The sequence below is a fragment of the Nicotiana tabacum genome, chromosome 15 (genome assembly GCF_000715075.1).
Source record: "Nicotiana tabacum cultivar K326 chromosome 15, ASM71507v2, whole genome shotgun sequence".
Classification (NCBI taxonomy): Eukaryota; Viridiplantae; Streptophyta; class Magnoliopsida; order Solanales; family Solanaceae; genus Nicotiana; species Nicotiana tabacum.
The window spans coordinates 101,624,123-101,648,397 of NC_134094.1; the positions used below are offsets into that span (position 1 = coordinate 101,624,123).

At 33.2% G+C, this 24,275-nt stretch overlaps 1 pseudogene; it reads left to right on the plus strand.

Moving 5' to 3' along the window:
* LOC107762973 (acetyl-CoA-benzylalcohol acetyltransferase-like) overlaps nucleotides 1–5,753 on the plus strand; it is a 49,145-nt pseudogene extending 43,392 nt beyond the window's left edge.
* The last annotated feature ends 18,522 nt before the right edge of the window (nucleotides 5,754–24,275 follow it).

Consider the following 24,275-nt stretch of genomic DNA (forward strand, 5'->3'; position numbering starts at 1 on the left):
ATATCCAAAAGCTAAAAGTAGCTGAGATGAGGATGTTGAGGTGGATGTGTGGGTATACCCGGTTGGATAAGATTAGGAATAAAGTTATTCGGGAAAAGGTGGAAGTAGCCCCTGTGGAGGATAAGATGCGGGAGGTGAGGTTGAGATGGTTCGGGCATGTTTAGAGGAGAAGTATAGAAGCCCCAGTTAGAAGGTGCGAACGATTAGCCTTAGTGGGCAGCAGGAGGGGTAGAGGTAGGCCTAAGAAGTCTTGGAGAGAGGTTATTAGGCGGGACATTGTCACGACCCCAAATTCACCCTCCGTAGGATGTCCAGATGGCACCTAGTCTCTAAGATTAGGTAAGCCTAACAATTTTTGCGGAAATACATAAAATAAAACTGAAGCCAAATCCTCAACTCCAATCCAATAAAATTGCAATTCAATAATTTCAACTCCCAAAATCCGGTAGAAATAAGTCACAAGCTTCTAAGAATTTATTCTTAGTGTCTCAATACATCAGAGTCTAAAGAGAAATTAGGAAGACAACATAATAAGGATAGATGGGGACTCCGAGTCTGCGGACGCTGGCAGATGTACCTTAAAGTCTCTATGTACAACTAGTTCACTGATATCTGGTCTGATAAGAAGTACCTGGATCTGTACAAAAAGATGTGCAGAAGCGTAGTACGAGTACACCACAACGGTACCCAGTAAGTGCCAAGCCTAACCTCGGTAGAGTAGTGACGAGGTCAAGTCAGGCCCTACGGGAAATAATAATAAATAAGGCAGAAATTTATAATAGGGTAATGAAGTGACTGATAAATAAACGAAATTTAAAGAAAGATAACAACACAACAATTAGAGGTAAACAACAGAGGCGCTCCCGAGGTACCGCCTCGTAGTCCCAAAAGTAAATCTGCAGTACAGGGGCGCTCCTGAGGTACCGTCTCGTAGTCCCAAAAGTAAATATGCAATACAGGGGATCTCCCAAGGAACCGCCTCTTAATCCCAAAAGTAAATATGCAGTACATGGGGATCTCCCGAGGAACCGCCTTGTAGTCCCAAAAGTAAATATGCAGTATAGGGGGATCTCCCGAGGAACCGCCTCGTAGTCCCAAAAGTAAATATGCAGTATAGGGGGATCTCCCGAGGAACCGCCTTGTAGTCCCAAAAGTAAATATGTAGTACAGGAGAATCTCCCGTGGAACCGCTTTGTAGTACCAAAAGTAAATATGCAGTACATGGGGATCTCCCGAGAAATCGCCTCGTAGTCCTAAAAGTAAATATGCAGTATATGGGGGATCTTCGGAGGAACCGCCTCGTAGTCCAAAAAAATAAATATGCAACAGGTAGTCAGAGGAACAACAAATTTTCAGCAAGAAATCTTACAGTTAAAGATTTAAATCAAATCAAAGAAAGCAGGTAATTCAGCTAAGCATGTTGCACATATTGCACGTAAGAGTTAAAGCACGTAGATAAGTGATACTGGGCTAAACATGATCACTACATATGCTAAGGCAACTCAGTTAAAGAATTTAAAAGAAGACTACTCAGCAAGAACCGATATTTTTAAATTTTAGCCCGTGTACGCACTCGTCACCTCGTGTACACGGCGCTCACATATCACAAAATGTTATAACAGTATCAAATCCTAAGGGGATTTCCCCCACACAGGATTAGACAAGCCACTTACCTCGAACCGGGTAATTCTTTACTTCGCTATGCCTTTGCCTCGCGAATTGGACTCTAAAAGCCTCGTATCTAGTCATAATTAATTCAATTCAATCAATACAAATTATTTGAATTAATTCCATATGAAAATACTAATTTTCCAATAAAATTCTCATTTTCTCCCATTAAAATCACTAATTTAATGTTCAAAACAAAGATGGAATCACAAAATATAATCAAATCCGGATAAAGTATACTTACCCCAATCAAACACGTGAAAATCCCCTCCAAAATTGCCTAAATCCGAGCTCTCTAATTCAAAAAGTGATAAAATATCCAAAGCCCTCGAAATCGAGTACTTATATTCTGCCCAGGCATTTGCACATCGTAATCGCGGAAATAAGCATGTGATCGCGAAGAAGAAATAGCATTGTCCCTACAAAAACACTACGTGATCGCAAAATCAGGGGCGCGAACACGATGCACCAAAACTTCCAGCCTACGCGGTCGCCAAAGGGCCACGCGAGCGCGATGAATAAGAGCTTGGCCTTCCCAGCATGGTCGCCCACAACGCGACCGCGGACACACTGTCGTGAATGCGATGAATCAACATCCACTGATCCGAGATCTCGGACCTATCCATGCGAACGCGAAGAAGAAAAATGTGGCAAGTCACCAAATACACTATGTGACCACGACAAACACTTCACGATCGCGAAGAAGGTTATCAAACACCATCTATTAGCAACTCCAAAACAAGGAAAATTGACCCGTAACCCATTCGAAACACAATCGAGGCCTCCGGGACCCCGTCGAAATATACCAATAAGTTTCATAACATAACGTGGACCTGCTCGAGGCCTCAAATCACTTCAAACAACATCAAAACTATAAATCGCGCCTCAAATCGAACTTAATGAACTTATGAACTTCCAACTTCTACAACTCGCGCTGAATCATATCATATCAACCCGGAATGACGTCAAATTTTGCATGCAAGTTTCAAATAACACAACAGAGCTATACTAACTCCCGGAATCGGAATCCAAACCAGATATCAATAAAGTCAACTCCTGGTCAAACCTCCCAACCTTTCAAACCTTCAACCTCGCAATTTTCGCCAAAATGCATCAAGTCAACCTACGGACCTCCAAATCTAAATCCGTACGCACGCCTAAGTTCAAAATCACCATACGGAAATCATCAAAATACCATTCCGGAGTTGTCTACACAAAAGTCAAACTCCGGTCAACTCTTACCGCTTAAGCTCCTAAAGCAAGAATCATCCTTCCAAATCAATCCCGAATCATCCGAAAATCAAACTCGACCACACACGCTAGTCATAATACATGATACGAAGCTACTCGAGACCTTAAGCAACCAAACGAGACGCTAATTCTCAAAATGACCGATCGGATCGTTATAATTATATTATGTCCTACCACTGTCAAGTTCTCCTTATTCTAAAATACTTACCGAAACCGCTACCTGCACAAAACAAAAAAGGGCCTGATATTTACTTTGCAAAAGGTTTATCATTTAACTATGGCTAATTATTACTATGTATTTTTACCTTAATATATCCCTTAATCCTGGCAAATTAACATGATTCAATGCTTGCACTAGGTCCGGTTACATTTTGTTTGCAGGGGTCAATAACAATTAATCTAATCTATTTCTTACCTAAGAACATTTGTGTTGGTTACCAAATTAAATGTAATAATAAACCACATAGTGTTATATTGATCACGAAACACATCCTACCATCTACATATTTTGCATAATTCTATAGTTCATGTCTTTGCTTTCTGAATGCAGGGGAAGATCAGTACTTTTTTGGGAACTTCTACCTTAACATTCCAATCAAATGTATACCTTCTCATACCAACCAAGATATGGAATTGCATGAGATTGTAAGCTTAATTAGGGATGCAAAGAACAAAATTCTATCTAATATATCAAATGCTTCACAAGAAGAGATTTTCTCATTGTTGATCGAGTCCTTGAATCAAATAAGAGAACGGTATAAGGACGATGAAATTGACCTTTATCCAACTTCAAACTTGTGTAGATTTCCTCTAAGGATGTGTTTGGTAGGAAGGAAAATATTTTTCGGAAAATATTTTCTAATTTTTTCATGTTTGGCTGGTTTATATATTTTAAAAAATATTTTTCTCATGAACTTACTTTCCTCTAGTTGGAGAAAAAAAATATTTTCCAAATCTCTTTTTCAACTTTCTTCACCTTATTCCTCGTCACCATCAACCCCCACCAATCCAATCCCACCCACCTCACTCCCCAAACCACCACCCCTACCCACCCCCACCCCACTACACCCCCCCCCCCACACACACACACACACACACACACCCACCGACATCTTTCATTTCAGCAAAACGAATAAATTTTTTTATTATTATTTCAACAAAATGAGTACTTTCTTTTTATGATATAGAAAAAATTATTTTCTTTCATTTAAACAAAACGAGTACTTTCTTTTCATGATTTAAAAAAGTAGTTTCTTTTATTTCAACAAACTAAGTATTTTCTTTTTCTGAAATAGAAAAAATATTGTTTCCAACAAAATAAGTACTTTCTTTCAAGATGTAGGAAAAATATTTTCTTTTATTTCAACAAAACGAGTACTTTCTTTTCATGATATAGAAAAGTAGTTGCTTTCATTTCAACAAACTAAGTACTTTATTTTCCTAAAATAGAAAAAGTATTTTTTTTCCAAAAAAATAAGTACTTTCTTTCAAGATGTAGAAAAAGTATTTTCTTTCATTTCAACAAAACGAGTATTTTTTTTCATGATGTAAAAAAGTATTTTCTTTTATTTCAACAAGCTAAGTATTTTCTTCCTGAAATAGAAAAAGTATTTTTTTTTTCAACAAAACGAGTACTTTCTTTTCAAGATGTAGAAAAAGTATTTCTTTCATTTTTAAAAAAGTGTACTTTTTTTTTCATAACGTAAAAAAAAATTTCTTTAATTTCAACAAACTAATTATTTTTTTCGTGAAATAGAAAACATATTTTTTTCCAACAAAACGAGTAATTTCTTTTCAAGATTTAGAAAATATATTTCTTTCATTTTTAAAAAAGTGTACTTTCTTTTCATAATGTATAAAAAAAATTAATTTCAACAAACTAAGTATTTTCTTCCTGAAATAGAAAAAGTATTTTTTTCCGGCAAAACGAGTACTTTCTTTTCAAGATGTAAAAAAAGTATTTCTTTCATTTAAAAAAAGTGTACTTTCTTTTCATAATGTAGAAAAAAATTCTTTAATTTCAACAAACAATATTTTCTTCCTGAAATAGAAAATATTTTTTTCCCCAACAAAACGAGTACTTTCTTTTCATGATGTAGAAAAAGTATTTTTTTTTATTTTTAAAAAGAGTATTTTCTTTTCATGATATAAAAAAGGTATTTTCTTTCCAACAAACTAAGTATTTTCTTTTCATGATGTAGAAAAAAAAATTATTTCATTCAACAAAATGAGTAATTTCTTTTCATGTTATAGAAAAGCAACAAAATAAAGTATTTTCTTTATCGATCTCAAATCTCAACATTGTTCTTGTGTAAAAAACTAAAGTATCACATTAGTTCCTTTAGGTTTGTGTGAATTGAAAAGAATAATTAAATTATTGAAGAAAATAGAGTCGAGGGAGGATGCGGAGGAGTACAGGAAACATGAGAATTTTGGGGAAGGTGGGTTGAGGAGAGTAGCATAAAAAATTATTTTCCTAAAAATATTTTTTACTCTCTAACCAAAAACTAGAAACTATTTTCCGGAAAAAAAATTCACTCACCAACCAAACATGAAAAAATAAGTGATAAAACCACTCATTTTTCAGAAATACGTTTTCTAGGAAAACATTTTCCATGGAAAATATTTTCCTTCCAACCAAACACACCCTAAATGAGTCTGATTTTGGCTGGGCAAAACCAGCTTGGGTGAGCAGAGTAAATGTGCCATTTCAGATGTTCTTTTTGATGGATTCAAAAACTGGAATTGAAGCTAGAGTTTGCTTGAATGAAGATGATATGATTAAGCTTGAAATTGATGCTGATATTGTGGAGTTCAGTTCTGTGCCAAAGTAGTGATTCAATTTAATGAATTAGTTCAACGTGTATCAGGTGAACTTGGATTTTCTTTGGTTTATGTTTTGTGTTTCAAACTTCTTGTCGGTTTTCTTGTTTTAGATTATCAGTATGTTTTTATTTCAGTCTTCTTGTTGTTAAAGGCCTCTTGTGTTTCCGTATATTTGTCATTTAATTTTTATATACTCACGGTGCAAAACGAATTTTACGCTATTAAGTCATTAAAATATAATTATTAGTAACTGTTCATAAAAAACAAGATTAGTAGGCACATAATTAACTAAATAAGTTGGACTATAACAATAATTAACGTAAGAAAAATTTACTAGAATACACTTTAATTATTAAGGCATCACAGGCAAGAGAAAACACTAATTACAAAAGAACTAATCTAGAATCACAAATTGTTCGTGGTTTTCACACGTTTTAGTTGTTGAGATCGGTGTTTTAAAAGACGTTTTCGGGGCGAGCTCCGGGGCAATGGTATGAGGCGAAAGTCTCAAAAGGCGTACGCCCAGCAATTCGGGGCGTACGACCAGCAATTCGGGGCGTACGCCCCGACGTTTGAGGCGCGTTTTTTTAGTGAGGAATAAGCCCCATAAACTTTTTCAAATTAAAACAAAATTTATTGAATAAGTCTTTCATATAATACCCAAATTCTCAAAAGCCAGTTTGGTAATTACTCAAAATGTTTAAAAAGGAACTCAAAAGTATTAAATTTAAAAGTCAAGACTTTTTTTATTGATTGAATCCCTAATTCATGGTATTTTCCAATTCTTTATCTTGTCCACTAGCTTGCTAATATCTCCCAAAAGCAACGAATATTTAATTTTTTTTACAAATACAAAGAGAACTCAATTCTCCTTCGTAGCAGTAAGTTCAAAGTTCAAATTATAGGCTAATCATAATTTTTGTTTCTCCATGTAGAAAACTTTATTCTTTTAGACTCAAGTTACTTGTGATTGTAAATAGTGTATAATAGATTGTTTTGACTAGTTTCGCGCGCGATATTATAAGTAGCGTATAATAGTTTATTTTGATTTATTTTTATGGGGATGGAGCACACATATATATAGTTTTCTTCAATTTTTATGTAATTTTACCTGTTTATAAATATTTATTGTCATTATATTATTTTATAAAATATTAAAAATTAAATACTTATAGGGCTTACGCCTCGTTAAGGCATATGTAAAACGCCTTGCCTTACGCCCACGCCTTTTAAAACACTAGTAGAGATCAAGATGGCGATGACAAAAAATTAATCTAATTTGGATTCAATTATTTGTCAAAGAGATTGATTAGCAGCATTACGAAAATTTTTAAAGCATAAGCAACAGCTTAAAATGATCTATTTATGCGGAATCAAAATTTAAAGGTATGGTTTCTGAACTTATTGTCAACCTTATAGCTTGTCTTAATTGCATAGTTCGCGATTAAACATTTATATATTTAAATATATTTTTTAATATAAATACTGAATCTAAGCAAAAACTACTTAATTCATCTTAATTGATATCTATTACTCTAGTTTCGCTGCTACCTTCCAAAGAAAACCAGAAGGGAAAAGTCCAAAATATCCCTCTACTTTTGAATATTGTCTATATCTAACCTGCGTTATATTATTTGGCCAAAATTTATCCTATCGTTATATTATCTGGCCAAATTTACCCCTACCATCAGCAAACTTTTAAAAATTACCCATCAATCCGTCTGGTGACTCAGAAGCTCCCAAATTATTTTAATTAAGTCACTTATGCTTATTTTTGATCCACTATTTTTGAAATAATTGACATTTACCTACTTTCTCACTTGAAAAAATAAATTAAGAGAAAGAAGTATTAAAATAATACAACGGTTAGTAAACAAATTATAGTAAATTGGAGAATCTAAATTAGGTATCTTGTCTAAATTCTAAAAGTATTTACAATACCCCAACTTTAATAAATTTGTTGCACCAAAGGTATGGAGACTTTGCAAGTGTTCGTCATAGAAGTTGAAGTTCCTTGGAGATTTTACATTATCGAATTCAACGTTGCTTTAATCAAATGGATATGCATTGTGCACTATTAAGTTAGTCGATCGAACTTTAATCATACAATAACATAATATATTCAAATATACATGCAGAGGCGGATTTATGTGGAAGGGATAGGGTACATGCACCCATGCTCCCCTCCCTAGGCTATGTATAAACAGTACCAATTTTAAAATTATCTATATAAATATGTTTGTGGCCACCCATGTTAAATTGATTATCATAGATCCCCGGTAAGTTGGTTCCCCTGTGGTCCCCCAAGTCAAGGGTTCGATTCCTAGTCTTTATACGTTTTTTTAATTAAGTTTTTTTAATATTTAAAAGTCCCTTCTGGCTAAAATATAAGAACACATCCCAAATTTTGAGGGAGAATTTGGATATAATCTATCAAATCCCTAAAAATAAAATACAGTGTCTCTCTCTTTTTAATTAAGTTTTTTAAAAATATTTAAAAGTCCCTTTTGGCTAAAAAGTAAGAACATATCCCACGTTTTGAGGGGAAATTTGGGTATAATCGATCAAATCCCTATAAATAAAATACAGTGTCTCCCTCTCAACTCTCTCTCTCTATTGGCTCTATATGACGGTGGAATGTGGATTCTTCAAGAAAGTAGCAATTTCTTCTCCATCATGTTCCTTAAAAATTCTCAGGTATGTAACTACTCTCTCTTTCCTTAAAGTTTGAAGTCTTGAATTTTGATAGTTTATTGAATTTGTGCACATATTGTGTTTGAGAAAATGCTTGGCCGAGTCAAAAATTAAAATCCATGGGAAAAAGAATTTATGCGAAGGAATTTTGGCTTCTGTTACTTGGGACCTTTGTCCAAGTTTCAGTTTTATTTTTAGTTATACGTATCATTGAATTGGTAAATAAAATTTATTTTAGTTACCAAAAAACAAATTGAACAAGGAACTGCATGTACTATCTTAAAGATAATGGTGCACTCATGTTCTCAAAATTCTGGATATGCCTCTGTATACATGTGCATACATGATGAGCAACTATATATAATACACAACTAATAGATCCACTGGATTCTACTGTATGTATATGGTTGAAGAATAAATAAAATTTTAAACTAATTCCAAACTTATTATCACAAGAAGAGAAGTGGGTGTAGTGGTAATTAAAAATATCCATGAATTTGTATTGTCTAGTACCTTTAGCATTCATATCAATAGTAATTTTTGAAAGTAGTGGAGCAAGAATAACAACAAGTGATTTGAATAAAAGAACAACAACAATAACTCAGTATAATCCCACTATTGGGTCTGGGGAGGGTAGTGTGTACGCAGACCTTACCCCTACCCTGGGGTAGAGAGGCTATTTTTGATAGACTCTCGGCTCCCTCCCTCCAAGAACTCTCCACCTTGCTCTTGGGGTGACTCGAACTCACAACCTCTTGGTTGGAAGTGGAGGGTGTTCACCACTAGAACAACCCATTCTTGTCGATTTAAATAAAAGAAATTGGGAGATTTTGGATTACCTAACAAATCAAGGGGTAATTTTTAAAAGTTTATTGATGGTATGAGTAAATTTGATCGGATGGTATAACGATAGCGATATATTTGGCCGGATAACACGAAGGATGTTAAATATAGATAATATCTGAATATATAGGCTATATTTTGCCCTTTTCCCAAAGCAGAAACGTGCCGTAGAGTTTGATGTCGATGAAAAATCAATAAAAATTGACCATTCAGTACGTAAGACCTGGGACCATCATCAAGAAACAACACATAAAGAGGTGTATGTTTCAAGTTTTCAACTGAAGTTACACATCTACTGCTATTCTAATAAATGTCTGACATTTAAATACTTCTTACTTGTAGGTAAAGGAAAAAAAAAAAACAGAATGAGAAGAGATGAAGAAACAGAAGTAAGATCCATTTCCATTTTCTTTGGTGTATGGTAACCTGTCAAATCAAGTGCGTCATCATATAAGTTGTTGACGTATGATTTACGTCTTTTTAGGAAAAATGACCAAATATACCTTTCTACTTTCATATATTGTATGCATTACCGTTATACTATCGGGCCAAATTTATCCCTACAATCAGCAAACTTTTAAAAATACCTCTTGATCTGTTAAGTAATCCAAAATCTCCTAATTTTTTTTTATTTAAATCATGTGTTGTTCTTCTTGCTCCATTATTTTCAAAAATTACTATTGATATGAATGTTAAAGTTATTAGACTATACAAATTATTCATAATTTTTTTAAATTACCAATGCACTCATTTCTCTTCTTGTAATAAATAAAATTGGTTTAGAATTTTATTTATTGTTCAATCATATACACACCATAGAATTTAGTGGGTGTGTATTATATGCAGCTGATCATTATGTATGTACATGAATATTCAAATATATTTTATCATTATTTGGTTAGCATAGAGTTTAATCGACTAACTTAAAAGTGCACAATATGTAGGCATTTAATTAAAGCAAAGTTGAATTAGACAATGTGTAGGAATTAAAGCAAAGTTGAGTAATTTCAACTTCAATCACTAATACTTGCAAAGTCTCCATACATTTGGTGCAACAAATTCATTAAAATTGGGATGTTGTAAATACTTTTAGAATTTAGAAAAGTTACCTAATTTAGATTTTTTAATTTACTATACTTTGTTTATTCAGTTGTATTATGTAATATTTTTTTCTCTTATTTAAATGTCAATTATTTCAAAAATAGTGGACCAAGAAAAACAACAAGTGATTTAAATAAAAAAAATTTGGGAGATTTTGGATGACTTAATAGATCAAGGGCTATTTTTTAAAGTTTGCTGATTATAGGGGTAAATTTAGCCCGATAGTATAACGGTAGGAGCAAATTTGGCCCGATCGTATAACAAAGGTTAAATATAGACAATATATAAAAGTAGAGGGGTATATTTGGCCCTTTTCTCTCTTTTTATTCTAGACTAGATAAATGACCTTTTTAGATTTCTTATGTATAAAAGACAGATCTCTTACGTGTAAAAGTAAATTTCTCATTGTAAAAAAAAAAAAGGTAGAGTCATAAAATTAAAAAGAGGAATGTTCACAAACCACTATTGTTTAATGATTATTAACTTCATATAGCTACCATATACATAGTTACTTCCTATAGCTATTATTTAGTTGTTACGCGACTGTATTCGCTGTATGCGCGCTACTGTATTCATGAATACAGTAGCATTTTTTGCTTAAAAAGTAGGGGAGTCCGGCTATGTGACTGTATTTGTTGTATTCGCACTATTTTTTTTATGAATATAGTAGTGAAATTCACCTAAATAATAGGAGAGTCCGTCTATTTAATAATGAAAAGACAATCAATTAGCGTGTATCACTCCTAATTTAACTCAACAAAATCAATTCTACATAAATTTCGTTGCTATGCGAATGTATTCGCTCTATTCGCGCTACTGTATTCATGAATACAGTAATAGGGGAGTCCAGTTTGTGTGACTGTATTCGTTGTATTCACGCTACTGTATTTATGAATGAAGTAGCGGAATTCACCTAAAAATAGGTAAGTCTGACTGTTTAATAATGGAAAGAGGATCAATTAGCGTATATCACTCCTAATTTAACTCAACAAAATCAATTCTACATAAATTTCACTGCTACTGTGTTGTATTCCATGTATTTATGCAACTGTATTTATAAATACAGTGATGTAATCAAGAAATATGGTGTGCACCGTTCTATTCAATTCGATTGTAAATATTATATTTAATTCACAAATATTCATTATTCACAATTATACATTGTATTTAATTTACCATATTCAATTCGACTGTATTCAAACAACAAAAAATCGCAAAACACAGTGATATTCAGTTGTATTAAAAAAATATAGACCTTCGGAATACATAAATACATGCGAAAAAATAATGTATTTATACAAAAATATAATATATTTGAGAGTATTTGTACATAATACAATATATTTGTATCACTGTATGTGACTAAAAAAGCAAAGAAGAGAAGAAAGTTCGTCAGAGATGACTTTTTTGGCCAAGCAAAATACTGTATACATTGTATTAAAACTAAAAATAGAGACGAACAAAAATTCGGCCCTCAAATCTTCTCCGACGTAGCCATGGGCAGATCAGTTCGCCTAAGAGGATGAGCCAATAGTAGATGATAACGCCGACGGTTCTGACGGAGACTATCAAAATTGAGTGCAACAAATGGGCGTGTAACTCTCTTCGGAGTTGTTGAATCAATCACTGAAGACGAAATTTGATGTTTCTTCCTCAAAACCTAACAATGGCGAAAATTAAAAAAAAAAGAGTTAAGAGAAAAAGAAGAATAGCAGAGTAATTTGGCGTGAACTAGCCAAAAGCTTTACCAATTACCACGAACTTTTGGAGCAAAAACGTTGAGGATCAATTCTGAGAAATTTGTTCCTACAATCTTGCTGAGAGAGAGAGATCGTGGAGATAAAGAAGAAAAATCTTGATGTGATTTGAGAGAGCACGTGTGATAACTGAAAGACAAAGAGAGAGGAAACATAAATATCGTATTTCACGCCTATATGGTAGTGTATACAATAAATATCTATTTTGTTATAAAATATAAAAGGTAACTATAGATAATAATATTTTAAAATAGTTTTGATTTATAATAAATACGGCATAATAGTTTGTTATAAGAGGTAAAATTTTCAATTAAAAATAAGTTTGTAAAAATTCACAAAATCAATTGACCCATTAAGTGGACTTAATAAAGATATAAGTTAAATTCATCAATGCTAACGGTAGAACTCATATTCTTGAGTAGTTATAATCAGATTTAAAATTTAACTTTAATGAATTTGACATTTATGATTTTTTAGTACTGAACTCATAGTAATTTTAAAATTAAGAGTTTTAATCTAATATTTGCTGCAACTTTAATATATTTTCATATACAAACTTATATTTTATTTTGACATTATTAAATTTGGTTAAACTCGGTATCGAAACGTGGATCCCTCTATTGGTCATTGTTGATCCACTACAACAACCTTTATTTTTCTTTTAATAATAATAGGAAAGAAAAAAAAAAAAAGGTCCTTTTCAATCGGAGCACGTTCTACTTTTATAAGCAATGTTTCTCGGGTGTAGTATGTGAAAATGTCCAAATTTACCTATCTACTTTTAAATATTATTTATGTCCGGTCAAATTTATCCCTATCGTTATACTATCGGTCAAATTTATTCATACCATTAACAAATTTTTAAAAATTATCCCTCAATCTGGTAGGGATAAATTTGATAGGATAAAATAATGGTAGAGGTATATTTGACCGAATAGTATCACGAAGGTGAGGCGTAGATAATATTCAAAAGTGAAGGGGCAAATTTCAATAGTATAATGATTTTATTGACCTTTACTGCCCATTTTACACTTAGTCATGGGCTTAAGGGCATAATTCCAAAAAGATAGACCATGTGCCCATCTTGATTTTTTTTCCGCTAATCATCTTGATTATTTCAAATATCTCTGCGGCTGAGGTTGGTTTAATTATTTCGTTTAATTAATCTTGTCTAATTCTTTTGTCTAAGCAATCTAGTTTTTAAATCAATGTATTAATATGTTTTCATGGTGTTAAGGAATGGAAAGACAAGAAATATTTCCCTAGGGGGATCGGTCTTTGACGTTTGAATGATTAACCACTTCTCATAGTTGCTATTTTCTGTTAAAAATACTATGAACCCTCAATAATTTTATTGAAAATAGCTGCAAGTCTTTTCAAAATTTGTGAGTGTTTTAAATATTTTGGACCAACGTAAAGTTCAAATGTATACTGACTAAACATCAATCAATTTAGAGGGTCTCAATCTATTTTACCGTTTGCGAAATGTCAAACTACTGAAGTTTAAAATACTGATGTTAAAAAAAAAGTTAAATTTTACTGGTCACTCAAAACGTATAAGACGACAGACAATGATGAGTTCAAAGACGGACAAACTTGCAAAATTAACGTTTGGACATTTATGGCTGGCTCTTGTTTCTTGCCCTTTCTTAATAGGAGAATTAATAAAAAATATTTAGTAGCTTAGGTTAATGTCTTTGACTTTTTGATCAGCATAAAAAAAGCCAAACTTCTCTTAATCAAGCCTATCGGTGACTGTCCCGCCGAATGTAAGCAAACACAATCACATTTCAATCCCCTTTAGACGGGATAGGCTCTGCTCCAATAACCTAGCACCAGTATTTGTTACTAGTCCTCTCGATGAATGCCACGTGGACAAAAGAACTTTTAAAGGCTAAATTCGTTTTTCCATTAAATGAGTGATAACTTTTTTAACCAATAAATAACAAACTAAAGAAATGTGTACTGTCCACTCTTGCATTTTTTATTTTTCCCATCTCTCTCGGCTCCACCATATTTCCACTGCAAACAAAAATTGCACTTCTCCGTAGAATCTCCAAATAGACCCCAATCAATATATTTTAAACGGAAAAGGGCCTAAAATACCCCTTTACTATATGAAATAGGACATGATAACTCTCCGTTAAAAGTTGGTCTCTATTCTGCCCTTACCGTCAACAAATGAGCTCGTATATGCCCTCCATCACTAACGAAAGACTCATAAAGCCACGTGGAATATATGTGAGGGTAAGTTAGACCTAATTCGAATTGTACAGAGGCATATATGAGTCAGTTATAATAGTCATTTCTCGAACACTTCACAACTCCATATCAGTTTACTTAGACACCTATTTGATAACACCAAACTAATTATCACAGCAAATAAACTAAGTCATAGACACAAACATTCAAATGAACGGCAATGACTTCATTAAATCATAGTAGCTTAAAGGGGTCGAATCTAACAAAAGACAACAAAAGACAATGTCGGAATGTTCTAGTAGCTCAAAGGGGTCGAATAACAGGTGTCATTGCGGACTTGCTGCCAATTATTTCATGGCATAGACTCCTTTAAATGTTGGAAGAAGTTTTTTCAAGTGCCCGAAACATGAGGTAAGTAAATTTTTTGATGGGTTCTTTTAATTATTCTTATTTGCTTGTAAATTTGTTTTATTTATTTTTGATTTTTAGGATGAAAAATATTCCTATTGGGAATGGTAAGATGAAGAGCTTCCTGCTAGAGTTTTAAATCTCATATGCAGTTTAAAGAAGGAAAATGAAGCTCTAAACCGTGAAAGAAATGCTCTCCAAAGAAAAATTTGATCTTGAAAATGTTATGATGCTCGTCGATCATGGAGGAATAGAAGCCTTGGAATTGGAAAGAAATATTCTAATGAAGAAAGTGACCGATTTAGAGTACTCAGTTATGCTTGATGCTAAATTTCGAAAGAAGATGTGGATTTTCATGTGTGTGATATTGGGATATTTTGTTATGTTCTTTGGATCCGTGGAAAATGATATGTAATGTTAGTGTTATTGTGGCTTATTGTTGTCTTTTATTATGTAATGAAACATTATGTTTTTGTACAATGATTTAATAAAGTCATTGTCGTTCATTTGTTGTGTCTATGACTGAGTTTATTTGCTATGATAATTAGTTTGGTGTTGTCAAATAGGTGTCTAAGTAAACTGATATGGAGTTGTGAAGTGTTTGAGAAATAACTATTATAACTGACTCATTTATGCCCCTGTACAATTCGAACTAGGTCTAACTTGCCCTCACATATATTCCACGTGGCTTTATGAGTCTCCCGTTAATGATGGAGGGAATATACGAGCCCATTTGTTGACGGCAAGGGCAGAATAAATACCAACTTTTAACGAAGAGCTAGCCTGTCTTATTTCATATAGTAATTTTAAATACCAAAAAAAATCAGCTCATTCTCATCAGATTTAAGGAAAAACAAATGGGTGTATTCTTTAAGCTCCAGTAAATTGAAATTTCTTGAATTTTAGGTGAAAACACTAACCGAAAAACATTAGTAATATGAAAAAAAGAAAATGCAATTTTGATTGTTCCTGAACAGAGCGAGAGTGAAGCTCTTCTTTTTTTTCTTTTTAAGGATTTTGAAAAGCGATGCATGTATGTTCCATTATTGAAGAAAAAGAAAGCTAGGTGCTGGCTCACCTGGGTGGCGATGGAGAAGAGTGAAGTAGGTATAGAAATATAATTACTCTACTTTTGTGGTTAAAAAATATTACTCAGTTAATAAACTAAATAAAAATTGTTACTAAATGAATCTAGCCTTTAAAAGTTCTTTATCCAATGGAGCTGTGCCGATCCCTTTTAAACATACATTCTTTTAATACTAGGTGTCTTCAAAAGATTACGAATTGAAACTACGAACATTAAAGTACCAATCTTTCAGCATATAACTAGACTAGATATAGACTATAGGGAAAAAATAAATAGATATAGACTTTTTATTTCCAAAAAGATAAATGTACATACTTTTTTTGGTACGAATGTACATACTTACTTATACAAACAATATTCTAGTTACTATTGCTTTTTGGCACTCAAGGGCATTGCATAACGATCCATCAAGACGGTGAAATCATAAGAAAATCGAGTTTATATTCCACTATAAAAAAAAATTGGTGATTTATCTAGTGAGTGTTGGTACCTGGTGGAATCATTACGGTGCTCACAAGATGACTTGACTACAATAATATTTTACCAACCAGATAAACATGACACACATATATCCTCGAAACATTATTTTTACTAAAGCATAATTAATTGTCAACTTAATATATAACTTAATCATGATAAATTAGTACGATCAGATATTAACACTCCTTTTTAATCTCTATCTCCGGACTATACAAACAATATGTGAAGTTATCAATTCTTAAAAATGTTTCAAAAATTATAACTAAAGAAAGAACGGTTTGATATTATAAAAAAACAATATTATATAAATCGATATTGTTAAAGGAAATCTAAAAACCATTGATTATTGATTAATTAAAAGAAAGGGAAAATGTAAAGGTAGAAAACAAATGGGAAACTCTTACTAGTAGAAGAAGGAACAAAGAGAAAGTTAAAAATGGCCTTTCACAGGCCTACCAAAATGCCAAAGGCCAAAACACATGTTCCAAATTCTCAGATCCCAATACCCCACCCCTTAACCCTCTGGCAATAACCCCTTTTGACATTTCTTCTGCAAAACCATTCAAAGAAACACTCTGCTCTTAGGAAATCTCTCTCTCTAGACCTTTAGTAAGAACAGAAACAGCATTATATATAGTAGGAGTAATAGTGGTGAATAATGCAGAAAGCTGAAAAAGACCTCTCTTTTCTTCATCTCCAATTGTCTTTTGTTCTTTGACTTTTATTTTGTTACTATTAGAATATCTGTCGTGTTCGTATCTACAACTAAATGTATCAAGTCAACGTAACTTGTCCAAAAAAGTACTTATTAAGTTGTTACTATTGTATGTAACAATTCTTGAGACAGTTCTTTTTGAGGTTTTGCTGTTACTTGGCTTAATCTAAAGGGGGCATTATTGTGAGCTGAAATGGGGACTCGTTATTCTCTCATGTTTGTGGCATTACACGGAAGAAGAAGATGTGGAATGGCAAATCTACCCTTTTGTTTGTCAAGAAAGAGGTACTACTGTCCTTTCCAAAATACAAGGTCATTCTTGGGTTTTCAGAGATGAAGGAAGAGGACAATGTAGATGTATGTCTCTCTGTGAGATCTCTCATTTCTTCTCATTAGGTGGTTAGACGGCAGACAGGATGGAGCCAGGCATTTATTTATTATATTAAGTTTTTTTTTAAAGATTTTTCTTTAATCTTATATATTTTGATTATGGAAAAACGGGGAAGTGTTATACTATAATCTTGGTACTGGATATTTGTTCCCTTATTTCTTTTTCTGAATCAATAACATTTTTAACGGGACATAAAGGAGGTAAAGGAGCTAAAGATTCATCAATTATCATAGAGTAATCAAGAACCTGCTGACCTGAAAAGAGAAAGAATAGGGGAAAAAATACAAAGAATTTTTTTGTCAATTTTTTCTTATGGGGCACAGCGAAATGAAATACGTATATGTTTTTCATTATATTCACAAATGATGTACTAGCGGCCGCCTAGCTACACATTGATTTTTATGACTATTGATGTATTTTGAGAATTTTCCCTATTCTCACAGATATAAAATACATACTTCAGGTTTAATTCTTGGCCGATAGGCATTTTTTTTACCCCCTCCCCCCTCTGGATTGGTACTTTTTTAAAAAAAAATTATTTGGAGGGTGGGTTGGTGGATAATATCAAATATGTGTGATTAGTTGATTGAAGTTTGTGTTTTTTGTTTGGAAGCGGAGGATTGACGTAATTGGTAAAATTGTTGCCATGTAATCCGTCATATAATCAGGAGGTCACGGGTAGAATCCGTGAAAATAGCCTCCTGCAAAAATGCAAGATAAGACTGCGTACAATATACCTCTGTGATCTGGCCCTTTCCAGGATCCCGCGCATAACGGGAGCTTATTACATTAGGCTGCCCTTTTAATTGATTGAAGTTTGTGTTTTTTGTTTTATTTTCTTTGGTTCCCAACAGTTGAGGCATCTATATTTGCTTCAGGAACCTCCAGAATTAGGATTCCCTTTCTATTAATGGCAGTTGAAAATGAATTTTAAGTTTCAAATAATTTACTTGCTGATTCTGGAATGTATTCAGGTTTCATTCTTTTTATGAGGGACAGAAGCTTGGTCTTTAAAAATAGTAAGGTGACTTGTCCCAACATTTCTAAATAAGATGTATAAGCAGCTTTAGAAGTGTATATAATCTGACTGACTGCAAAATTATGCCGCTTTGCTCTACAAGTTTCTAACTTAGTCCCATTCTCTTCTTAATTAACAACTTGGAAACCACGGATGAATATAATGGTGAGTCGGATAAGATCCTTTACACTAGAGATCCCGGATTTGAAGTACTAGGAACATTGAAGTTCCTAGGAATTACTCGGGCCAGTGGTTTTGCATCTCTCTTTTGTAAACAGAAATTTATGTATCTTTGTAAAATTCGAGACTGCAAAATCTAATTTCTGATATTGTTATATTGATTTGGCTTCGAAATGTTCACTAACACTTAGTTTGTCAACTTTACAAATTTGTAAAAAGCAATTCTCTTCTTGGAACTTGCTGAGAATGGTAGAAGTGTAGAACCCATTTCACTCTCGTAGCTGAGCATCTAATTTTGTCCGTTGTGAAGAGCGTGAATCGAGAAAAAATGACCAGCTCCTTTTTGCTTAAAGCAAGTGAAGCGGAATTTTAAAAAATACATTAAAATAAATATTGCATAGACAACACATATAACTGCAAGCAAATGTTCAATACTTTAATGTAAAAACTAAAGAGTTGCATCAATGAAGGTACAAAATCAGCATCATATTCTTCTACAAGATTGTCAAATTCTTGGATTTCACTATCATTATTATATTGCTCATCATCTTCTTCTTCTTCTTCGTCAACTAGAGAAAAAATAGCTGCTTCTTTTCCCTTCCTCTGTGAGTTTGAAGTTGAAATACTCCCCCTCAAACCATAGATCCTCTCTCCAATTCTACGTGCCTTCGCAACATCACCCCAAGTGACATTAGAAGTTTTCTCAAATACTTCTTCATCTGCATGATCTTCCGGGACTCCAGTTAGCCCTTCATTAGCATCATCGATATTATCCAAACTAATTGGATCAATTATATTGCGAGCGTTGTAACGTCGCCTCAATGTTCTATTGTACTTAATGAAGACTAGATCATTGAAACGCTTCAAGGTTAGTTTATTCCTCTTTTTGGTATGAATCTGCAAATAATAAGTAATTAATAAGATTAGGACAATTAAGATATAATTTAATTATCTCAATATACTAAATCTTTCTTCTTAGTTCTTACATGTTCAAACACACTCTAATTCCTTTCACATTCGGATGAGCTACAAGTTAGACTTAGAACTTTGATGGTAAACTTTCTTAATTCTGGAGTGGAGTGGCCATATTGCTTCCACTATTGAACTGTAGAAGTAGAAAAAATATTCAAAATATAATATTTATAAAAAAAATAACTTATTAACTATAAAGCAACATATAAGCACTCGCTCACCTGGTGACTTCGTCTTTCTTTGTGTAGTAGCCATATTTTTATCCAAAAAGTTGTTCAGCATTCCTATAAGTACTAAATTGTACTGTTATTTTATCTTGCTTGGATTCTTCAGGTATCAACTTCTCAATACATTCAATGTATCAATTCCACAATTCTGCATCTCCTATAATCCTCTTTTCATTGTCGTAAAATAGTTTCGGGTTCAAAACAAGTCTAGTTGTATGCAAAGGGCGATGAAACTGATCTGTCCACCTTTTATCTATGATCTCAAAGACTCTTTTATATTTTTTTATCACTAAACGAGTCTCGATAAACTCATTTGCCCTATCCATTACTTCGTAAAGGTATCCCTTGGTGGTCTTTGCTCTCCATCCGCCAAACGAAGCACTTTAACTAAAGGACCACCAATCTTCAATTCATAAACCACATTATTCCAGAATGTATTAGAAAGCATAATATATGCAGATTCTCTCCCTCGAGCTTCCCTTCCATAAGCAATGTTAGTATACTCATCAGAAATAAAAAACTTCTTCAAAATGCTTTTTTGCTCATATATCCTATTCAAAGTCAAGAAAGTGGTAGCAAATCTTGACTTTGTAGGTTTCACCAAGTTTTTTTTGTTTAGTGAATCTCTTCATCATATTCAATAACAAAGGCCTTTGAACAAGATAGTAATGTACTCTAATTGACTGATTAAAGACTCTACTGAAGGGTCTTTACTTGAAAATATCACTGAAGATCAATTTAATGCAATGTGCTATATATGGAGTCTAATAAATATACGAGTACGCTGTAGACATCAAATAACCAACTTTAACATTTTCACTAGTGTTGTACGTGACAACTTGAACAATATTTTATGTTCCAATAGAGTCTATTGTACTCTTGAACAAGGAGTACATTTTAAAAGAATCAATAGAAGAGTTGCTTGCATCAACACACTCAAGAAACAAGCTTCCCTTAGGAGAATTCACCAAGATATTGATGATCATTTTTCCATTTCTTGTCGTCCACTTATCTATCATAATGGAACAACCAAACTTGTTCCATTCTACTTTGTGCTCCTCCACAATTTTGTTAATCTCTTCTATCTCTTTTTTAGATAGACATCTAATTTCATGATAAGTTGGAGGCTTCATTCCTGGACCATATTGGTCTACAACCTCAGTAAAAGCAGAAAAAGTGTCAGTATAATTAACACAATTAAAAGGAAGACTTGCATCATACAACCACCGCGCAAACATTGCAACTGCACGATCCTTCAAAATTGTTTTGGCATCAATTTGACGATTGCCACTTTTTTCCTGCCATATCTCCTATTTTTTGTGGGGAAATAACAATTCATATGACCTTTAGTCTTACCGGTAGATCCACAACTTGAATACAATATTTGTATTCTTTCCCGCTTTTGTGATTTTAACGGAAGCGATAAACCATCGTTACCTTCTTCTATTTCATCATGATCATCATCAAGATTATGTACTTGTTCATGATGTTGTTTGTGGGGAAATAACAATTCATATGACCTTTAGTCTTACCGGTAGATCCACAACTTGAATACAATATTTGTATTCTTTCCCGCTTTTGTGATTTTAACGGAAGCGATAAACCATCGTTACCTTCTTCTATTTCATCATGATCATCATCAAGATTATGTACTTGTTCATGATGCATTTAAGTCTTTAAATCTTTTTTAAGGTATTGATAGATAGTTGTGTCTAAATAGTCCTAATCTCGTATATAGTAGGAGTAGAATATGTCCTAGTCTCATATGTAGTAGGAGTGGAATATGTATTATGTATAGAGCTCATTGTATCATTGTTAATGAATAAATTTTTCTCTCGTGTATTCTCACATGGTATCAAAGCTTCAATGAGAAACTTATTATTGTGCGTCATTACAGCGACATTCGGGAAGAAAGATCTCATCGCCGTGTAATTTTTCGGAAACTTCGTCTTGTTTCTAAGGTTCATCACTTCTATAATGGTACTGTGCATATACTAGTACCACCATCAGATCCGAAATGCTTGTGCGACCAAACTCTAGAAATTCCAGTCCCATCGGAACAGAAAAGTCAGTCACTGTGTATCTTTCCAGTTAACGACTTAAGATTGATTTGCGTTATCTCCCCATCGGTAAGTGTTATGCGAAAATCAACACTACCATCTTATTCGAAAAGTAATGCGATAAAAACCCAGTCATTCATTCCGATAGAAAGTCACTTGCGCGCCTCTACGCGCCGCCATAACTAGGGTTCCTACGAGCTACAATAACTTTTCCGACGTGTGCGAGCCATTCCGGCTACTGTTTGATAAAACTTCTTCAGGACAACTTACTCATCCAGTGATTTCGAGTCTACCCATATAAATTATATCAAATTCTGATAACTTTTACTTTTTTCAGCGTAAACAATGATTTCCGGCGTGAACAGTAATTTCCAAAAAAGTTTATGTTTTCTAGTGGTATTTTAAAGCCTATTTTTTAGTGTGAAATTTGGCTTAGTCTCACTATTTTTGATTTTTTCCGGCGACTTTTTGGCCAGCTTCTGTCTATCAGAAACCACCTGGTTTTGTTGCTCAGGGAAAGTCTAGTGGTCTTATATGTCGAATGATCAACTTGCAAATATTTTCACTAAGTCCCTCACTGGTCCTCGTATTAGTTACATATGTAATAAGCTCAGTACATATGATTTGTATACATTGACTTGAGGAGAGTGTTAGATAGTTATATGTAAATAGTCCTAGTCTCATATGTAGTAGGAGTAGAATATGTCCTAATTTCATATGTAGTAGGAGTAGAATATGTCCTAGTCTCATATGTAGTAGGAGTAGAATATGTATTATATATAGAGCTCATTGTATTATTTTAATAAATAGATTTTTATCTCGTGCATTGTCACAGGTATGCTTTCAATTCTTTTTTCACATACAGCGGAACTTTAGGACAAGATACGATGTTTGGATCACCACCGATGAGATAAAAATTTTAACGATAAATTTCTCCATTAGAAATCTTGTCACAAAAAAGACATAATTTCTATCTTGTTGGTCTCGCTAACTCTTTCAAAATAAGCCCAAGTCGGGTCTTTCCTATCTTCTTTTGGTACCATTAAAAGAATAAATGAATAAAACAAAAAATGACAGTAAGAACTAAGAACAAAGGCTGAAGAACTGAAGAAAAAAAATTGGGCAGTATTTTGCTGCAATTTTAAGGACTAAAACAAGAAGAAGAAGAAGGAGGAGGAGGAGGAGGAGGAGGAGGAAAAAGAAATCACATACCTTGGCTTGAACTTGAAAAGTGTTGAAAATAGGAACCCTAGTCGCTGCTTTGCTCTGCTGCTCAATGATGTTTTGAAAAAAGACGCAGCTTTCTTATCTTTAACGTTGACAGTTACTTAAAATACTAAAGCACTCGTTACTGTTGCTTCTCGCTTCAATCGTGCTTCTCGTTTTTTGGAAGAAGTGCACGCTTCAACTCACCTGTTACACTTCACAACATAGAAGCGACCATGTGCCCGCCTCACTCCGCATTTTCACAATACTATTTTGTCCCGCATTGTCCAAAGGGATAAATCAAACTCAGTTATTAGCACTTGATTTTTTATACTTGATCAGTTGTAAATCAGTCGATATTCATTGTTTCCTCTTTTATTTTGTATATTTTATGTAATACACTGCAAATTGAGCTGAATAAAGAATCTCTAGCATCCCGAAATATTTGAAATGACTTGTCTAGAAAGAGTACGTTAGGTTAACTTGGAATATTGTTGCAATTTCTACTGGATTAAGGACCCATTTGTCCACATATTTGTTGTTCCTTTTTTGATTTTTTTCCCTTTAAAATGTGTTTGTCTATGAAATTTTGCAAGTATTTGGGAATTTTTCGAAAATGAGTTTTTAAAAATCAAAAAGTGATTTTGACCACTTTTTTAAAATTTTTAGAAAAAACTTTTTGTACACTCACTAAACTGAAATATTTTTTAAAGTGAAATGCATTGTCCAAACATAATTTCAAATTTCAAATATCATTTTTCAACTTAATTTCAAATATTATTATTTTAAAAAAATATATAATTTGTATGTCCAAAAATGCTGTTCATTTGTATAAGCAACCATTTCTTTAAAGTGATAGTTTTTGATATTATTAATAAATAATAATTTAAAGTCAAAGAATCCTTTGTGGGTCTTTTTCTTTCTCACTTCTTTGTCTTTTATAAAAGACAAAGTGTCTCTCATCGATTGTGAAAAGTTTCTTTCTTCTCTTTATATTGAGTTGTTCTTTATTGGGCTGATAAAGGTCTAGCAAAAGGGAGTGGCCTTGCGCACATGAGAAGTTGGGTCTGAAGGTTAAATAAATTGATTTGCCCCCTGAGCGCGAGATATACCTGAGGTCCAATCCAAATCTGGTTTTGCTAAAACTATTTTTATATTTTTTAGCTTACCAAAAAAGTATCCAAATACA